Below are 8,160 nucleotides of genomic sequence, written 5' to 3' on the forward strand. Positions count from 1 at the left end.
GCTCAACAAGCTTACTATTAAAGATAAATTTCCTATTCCTGTCATTGATGAATTATTGGATGAATTACATGGAGAAATTTACTTCACCAAGTTGGATCTTCATTCGGGATATCATCAAATCAGAATGAAGACTGAAGACATTCCAAAAACACATTTAGAACTCATGAGTTTCATTATGAATTTTTGGTCATGCCTTTTGGCCTTACCAATGCACCTTCTACATTTCATGTTTTGATGAATTGTATTTTCAAACCCTCGTTAGAAAATTTGTGTTAGCATTATTTGATGATATACTAATCTACAACAAGTCTTGGAAGGATCATGTTCAACATGGTTAAAGGGTGCTCAAACTATTGGAGGAGAAACAATTATATGCAAAAATCTCCAAATGTCTCTTTGGAGTACAAGAGGTGGAATATTTTGGTACTTAGTTACCTCATCTTATCATCCTGAATCTGATGGGAGAATTGTGATAGTGAACAAATGTTTGGAAATATATCTTCGTTGCTTTGTATCTGATAAATAGACGCAATGGATCAAGTGGTTTCCTTTGGCTGAATGGTGGTATAACACTTCTTTTCATACTACAACAAAAATGATCCCATTTATGGCACTTTATGGATATCGTCCACCATTCATCACGTCATATTTAAAAGAAAATTCTAAGGTTCAAGCAATGGAAGATCATATCGAGCATCAGAGACAAGTTCTCAAACTCTTAAAGGATAACCTCACTTTGATGCAGAATAGAATGAAACAACAGGCATATCAACATCGCAACAACAGACGTTTTGATGTAGGTGACTGGGTATTTCTACAACTACAACCATACAAACAAATGTCCCTCAAGCAAGCTAATAAGGATAATAAATTATCACCAAAATATTATGGTCAATACAAGATGATACAAAATATTGGTACTATGGCATGCAAATTGGAGGTCCTACTGGGAGCTTCGTTCATCTTCTCGAGTGCAACTAGTTTTCCATGTTTCATTCTTAATGAAGGTTATAGGTGAGAAGGTACCAGTTCAAACACTATTCCCAGAACTTGACGAGGAAGGAAAAATCATATTGGAACCAGAAGCAGTAACAAAAAAGAAATCGACAACTATGAAATCGATCAATTTTAGAGTATCTCATCAAGTGGAATTACTTACCCGTTGAATATTCCACATGGGAGGATCATAATTTTATACAAAAGCATCCAGAACTACTCAAGCGTTAAGGACAACAATTTTTGAATGAGAGGGGCATGTTAGGTCGCTATACTACTATTGTAACCCCTTATTGTTATTAGTGCAACCCCCTTATTTCATTATTGTGCCCACATAGTCCCCATGTTGTTATTAGTATGCCCCATAGAATCCCACTATTGTTATTGTTATGCCCCTATAATATTATTTTTATGTAGGCTTTGATTGTATTGGGATCCCTTAGATTCCTATATATAGAGAGGATGTCTTGTCATTTGTATCATCGAAGAATTGTTCATTTGTGTAATATAAATAGGTTGCCCCCTCGAAGAGACTTATTTTTAAGTCATTGATCTAACTTTTCTATCTTTTTGTGAGATGGTTTCATAATATATGAGGTATGAAATCACAAGTTTAATTTTTGAATTTTTCACTTTTTGTTCAAAGCAATAAGACTGATGCAAAACTGAAAAAAGACCAGAAACTCTTAAGCTGAAACAACACCTACTTAGACAAATCCCTTGAAATTGTGCCAAAAAGTGATGAGCCCTAGTATTACACCAAGAATGTTGCAACTCACAAGGGCTTCTCAACTCAGATTATCAACCCAAGTCTCATACAGACTTAGAGGTGAAAATCATATATGCATAGTAGGTTAGGTTCTACTCATGTCACCCTCAGTGATGAAATTAGATCAAGGTGTTCAAAAACCACTCCAACTAACTGCAGTGAAAAATTCTCATTAAAGCATCAATGAACATGATTCCAACTACAAAAGTGAGAATGGCATTCAGTTAAATGTAAATTCTAATTGACATTGCATGAATGGATAAGACTAGTCCATTTGTAGAAGAAAATCATGCTACTCTATTGGAACACTTAATAAGATCAAAACCCTATTTGTATGCATTATTTATCTACTCACACTTGTTGGAAAATAAGGAATCCAAATTTTAACATGCCTATGAATAAAAATACTAATTCTAACTCAGTTTTTCTATGTAATGGTTGCAGTGAGGTAAGGAGGAGGTTGGAGTCTTCTTAGAGTCTTCATTAATTATCAAATCATAAGTCAAGTTCCATTATTCAGCTTAGCTATGCTAGGATGAATGTAGGGAGAAAAACGGGATGAAGAAAACACTACTATAGGGCTCCTCCAGGAGGTGTTATAGGAGGGCCTGTATTGCTACAGGAGGCCTTGTTTTACTACAAGAGTGAGTTCGAGAGTGCTTTAAGGATGGAAGTGGTCTCCTAGAGGTGGAGAAAGGTGGATGAAGGTAGAAGGTGATGAATGAAGGGTGTGGGAGCCCCTTATCCAAGCCTAGTATCCCTTGGAGGTCTATTTTGCACCAAAGTTGATGCCCATGGTGTCCTTCATTTGCCTTAACAAAGTAGATTTGGAGACAGAGGTTAGAAGAAGCATGAGGTGCCTAGGAGGAGGATGGAAAAGTCTAGGTGAGTGTGGAAAGGTATTCCCACCCTTGCAAATCAACGCAGTCCCTGCAACTAGCCAAATACATGCATCAAATGACCAATAATGCAATGATACAAATTCACATGGAAAACATTAGTTTAATTTGATTAAGATATATTCTATCCCAAAACATTGCTCTAATCACTTAAGGTAATGAAACTAACTCCTTAGTTGTAGAGAATAAGCATGAAAAAGGATCACAAACAAACATCTACCCATTTCCAAGAAGTCATAAACGCATATGTTTGGATTGTGATTGTAGATTTTTCCAATCACTCTTCCCACAAGAGAGGTGATAGGCAAGCCCGCAATTCCAAGATTTTATGATATAATATCTAATAAAACAAGAGAAGGATTGCAATGCTTTGAAACAAGAAAAAGAAGTAAATAAAAGGGAGGAACTAAAGCCTCTAGGTTGGGCCCAAACCCAATGGTTTCAACCCTCCAAAACTAACTCAGATGCAGATCAATGGTAAACTCCTCATTAATAAAAAATAATAGTCTCATACATCATATGAAAGTTAAGAATAGCAATATCAAGCACTAGGATCTTAGTAACTACTCTTAGCTACAAAAAACAATTGGATCCTAATAAGCCTTTCAGTTGGTTTACTTATACCAAAATGATTGAGGGGAAACTTCCTTGAAAGGAGGAATCCTCCCCTCCAAAATATGGAGATTTGTGAATCTAGTTCCCTTTGTCCTTGTCATGCACTTGGAGTTCCTTAGCTACTAGTAAGTTTGAGTTTTAAGAGAGGATTTGGTGATATCAAACCAATTTAGGGGGTTAATGACATGGGAAATCTCCCTATATTCTCTCTTGGTGTCTCCATCAAGCCCTTCCATGGTAAATATCTCTAAAAAAAATTATTCGACCTCCATATTAATCACATTAGGTCATACAATACGATACACATGTTTTAGTATTACTACTAAGCATATTATGGCTAAAAATGTGAATTAATGTGAGAAAACGAGAGTTTTAAGGGATGGACGATAACACAATGAGTTCGAAAAGATACTTATTGATGGGGCCCATAATGACCCTCGTAATCCTTTTTGTCATTAAGTCCTATATTTTCTTCATTTTCCTTTAGTTTTCCTTTAATCTCCCTCTCATGCAAATTTGTATCTCTTCACCTTCCTTTTCTCCTATTTTCCCTTATTTCATAAATAAATTCCAATTAGTGCCTATTTTTCTTTATTTCATAAACAAAGATTCCAATTAATTCCTATTTTCCTCTGTCAATTTCTTTAGCCATTAATAAACTGAAAGTGATTCTTATTGTAGTGCTTTTCCCAAGTGTAAGCTTTGAATACGTTTCCCATGACCTTGGTCTTATTTTTCCTTTATTAACCTTTATTACATGAACTTTCAACCCAGTGTTGTCATAGAAAGAAATTTGGCTAGGTTGAATTGTACCTACCTCTAACATTTCTCCAACCATACATTGAATTTCACTCTTTTGGCCATAGGGATATATGAAAGGTTTGAAGTTTGAAGTACTTCCTGAAATCAAGCGAATAGCAAGATCATGATCACGAATAGGTGGGAGGCTTTTGGGAGTCTTAAATACCTTGGAATGATTGTCCAATATTCTTTAGATATCTAGAGAAACAAATTATTTCGATGTTTGAACATATAATGAGCATAATTGTGGAATTATGCCTCGTTTTTCTTTCTTCAAAATATTTTTCATGCCATTAGATATTATTATCTTCCTTGGTTTCCTTGTGATGCCCCTAAATTCAATTTCCTTTCCTTCCCAAGAAAATTTCAAGAAAAGTACTTGAAAATTAAAATCTATTGTCCCCAAAGATTGAAAGCATTGGATTCCCAATACAACATCAACATCACCCATTGGAATGGAAATCATTGGACTATTCAATACAAATTCCCCCATGGTTAGATTGATATTATGGAATTTCCCTAAGAAAATTATAGTTCTTGCATTTGGAACCATCACTTAACACTCTGGAGTCATATATATAAAGCAAACCAATCCCTTGCCTATCTTAAAAGTAAATAAATAATGGGTACTACGAGAATCGATCATCACTATTACCTTTTTTTCTTAATATATCCTTCTATATTGAGAGTTTGAGGAGTGGTAATTCATGCCACTACATTGCAATATATATTTATATTGATTTCTTCTTTCTTTGTGGATGTTTCCTAGTGTATAGCCTATTTTTTTCATGTTTCTTGTTCCTTTTCTTCATTCTCTTCACAGTCTATGTAAAATATTTTCTTCTCAACACTCTTATGATCCTAAGTGTATTTTCTATCACAAATGTAACAAAGATATTTTGCTCTTTTCTCATTGACTTATTGTGATTTAAACCTTATAGGTTTTGGGGGGTTAGGAGCAACAAAACTTCCATATTTATAGTTATGAGTGGTAGACTTCCTTGTTTCCATAATTTTGCTTTCAACTTTTCTTGCGACCTTGAATGTCTTCTTCAATGAATTAGGTTCCCAAAGGTGAAATTCATGTTGGATTTTATCATTTAAAGCACCTATGAAGACATAAATCCTATGCTCCTCTTGAATATCATTTACCTTGATGTTCAATCTTTGGAAGCCCTCAATGTGATCTGTCATTGAACCCTTTTTTTTTAGATTTATCAATTAGCTAAAGAAGGTATTTCTCTGTATATACTCATAATGTTCTACCATTCTTCTATAAAATTTATGCAAGTGACAATTGATTTATGAGAAAAAAGGCATTGCTATGACACAAAGTGATTTTGTTCTAAATATAAATATGCAATGCATACTTTTTGTGTGTGTGGCACATCATGTAGATCAAAGAATTGATCCATCTGTAGTATCCATGTTACCATATCCTTGCCATCAAAATTTCTCATATCAATCTTTGGAATGTTGTTAGTATTCAACCCACTTGTTTAGTCTCTAAAATCATAATCCGTATTCCTTTTGTTGTCATCATGATTTTCATGGAGTACCTTTTCACCACTAGGAATCATTTCTTGTAGAAACTTTTTCAAACCTTCCTTCAAACCTTCCATGTCCCTTTTCATTTATGTTATTAAACCTTCCATCTTGACATTCGTGATTACTTCCTTGTCATATATTAAACCATTCTTCAAACCATCGATCTTAGCTTCTGGTTCTTTTGTGGTTACTCTTTGCAAGAGTGAAATTCATTGCACTTGGTTTCGTAATTTTGATGTATCATATTTTCATTTCTTCCTATTATTCAAGCATCATACTAGAGCTTTATAATTCCCTACTGTGTATAGATTTTCTTCTTACAACATATTGGGACCAAATAAATTTATATCCTTCACTATGCTCTATGAATCACTTCAAACAATTTTTTTAAATACTCAACTTTTTATTTCTTTTAGGAGCTCAATATTGAAACTATTTTATCTTTGTAATTTATACTCTCCAAGATATGAAATTTCATCCTATGGTAGTCATATGAGTATTATTTCTAACTCCATAAGTTATAATGAGATTGGTTTGTTCAATATAAAGTTATACTCAATCGCTCACGATGACCTTATTACTGACTAGTCCAGTAGAGTGAACTTGTAAGGAATTCCACGTAACACTATTTCAATTTTTAGCCGAAAAAATGATAGAAAACAAACTATAGTCCATGCACTTTCAGTGATTTTTTATGAAATTAAAATCTAATACTTAGAGAAATTTATGATGATTTTCCTTAGGTCACCTATTTGAGACTAAATGTTGGAGCATGCAAAAACCCTAACTTCTTCAGACCATATCTTAAAAACATTAGCTGACTAATACATGAAATTTCTACACTATGTTCATCACAATTTTGGTTCTGCATGGTAAACAATTAATCTACTGAAGCCTTGTAGAAAATGCACCATAAGAAAAATTCTAAGATTCTCTGTTTGATGTAGCGAAACCCCAAAATCTAAAGTTATGATTCCAAATGTTATGCACGCAGATCGCAATACAAAAGAAAAGATAAATCAACGACTTGAGAATTAGAATTTTTGAGGGGTAAACCTCAATTACATCACATAAATGAACAATTCCTATATGGTATATGTTATCACTCCATAAATTTCTCTAAGCTGACGAGATAAATCCCAAAGGTAACCACAAACCTTTTTTAGGCTAAGGCCCATCCCCCCCTAGCCTTGGAGAGGGCTATCTCTGATCCAGATTTAAATAGGAACACAACATCTTGTAGATATAACCATGCATATAGAGATGCAATGGAAATAATACTTCATTTCATTAATGTAAAATACTGAAATATGCTTACAAATAGAAATGGAAATAAACCAGCTGAGCTATGGTAGCTTATTTCGGAGAAGAGATGTGGCAGCTACATGCCTATGAAATGTGTTACAATGTTGCTCAAAGGCTTATTTATTGTTGAGAAATAATGGGAAACCATAAAGATCCAAAAACATATCCCTAGAAGATGAAACACCAAACTGTGGGCCCCGTTTGGATAAATTGGTACATCAACTTCTCGGGGTCATAACTTTGGCATATGATATCCATTTGACACACAAAATGTCTCGTTACAATGGTCTATCCAAGAACTATAACTTTGGGAAGAGAAACATCTGCCCACATCAACGATTCTCCCAGATTTCCCCAAAAATGTCATTTAGGGCCTCAAAACGACTTCAAAAGTTTAGGACCCGAAAAACTGCTAAAAGTAGTAAATTGTGCTACAATTAAGGAAACTGAAAAACTAAAAGAGAAAGTTGTGGGGGCTCCAAGTGGGATAGGTGGGTGGCCACCAACATCCACTTGGATCAATCTCACTAGCATTTCACTGAGTCAATGAAGTGACTCAAATATTTCATGATATTAAGTTGGTTACGAGGATCAAAAAGGTAGGTTTAAGTTATTTTCTGAAGGTTGGTGAAAGAAGGAAGATCCACTTCGAATAGGCTGAGTATAGTTAGTGATTCAAGTGAATAAGGGATGATGATGATATATTGAGTCGGGGAAAGAGAGGCAGCTTTGTCAATAATTAACCAATTTTCATTGTAGTGAATGGATGAGTGCAACATCAAATGGTGATCATAAGAGAATCAAAATACAGATGAATTCAAATTTTGATTAGAAGAAAAGGAAACACAAGAATGCTCATCTAATATAAAGCAGAGCACAAAGTGAATTCTGCAAATTTCCTTTAAGTTGAGCATGAATAATTTTCACGCCATGGAAACATAAGAAACACTGGCAAAAAAAAAATAGATTCCTAACACAAGGATCCCTATTAAAACACCTTCTGTCTTATTCTATTCACTTGAGGAAATGATACAAAAATGCAAAATTTGCATACTAGCTTCTTCACGTTGACCAACCCATTTTTCATCTTTTTCCATCATTAAATACAAAGAGGAATTCAAAATTACCACTAGGTGTTTGAATTCATTGCATGGAAGCTAAAATACTAGATACAATGTATGATTTATTCACTAGGTGGATCAAATCAGTTCAAAATTACAACATACT

The sequence above is a fragment of the Pinus tabuliformis genome, chromosome 8 (assembly GCF_031772625.1).
Source record: "Pinus tabuliformis cultivar Carrire ecotype Pingquan chromosome 8, CPIR1, whole genome shotgun sequence".
NCBI lineage: Eukaryota > Viridiplantae > Streptophyta > Pinopsida > Pinales > Pinaceae > Pinus > Pinus tabuliformis.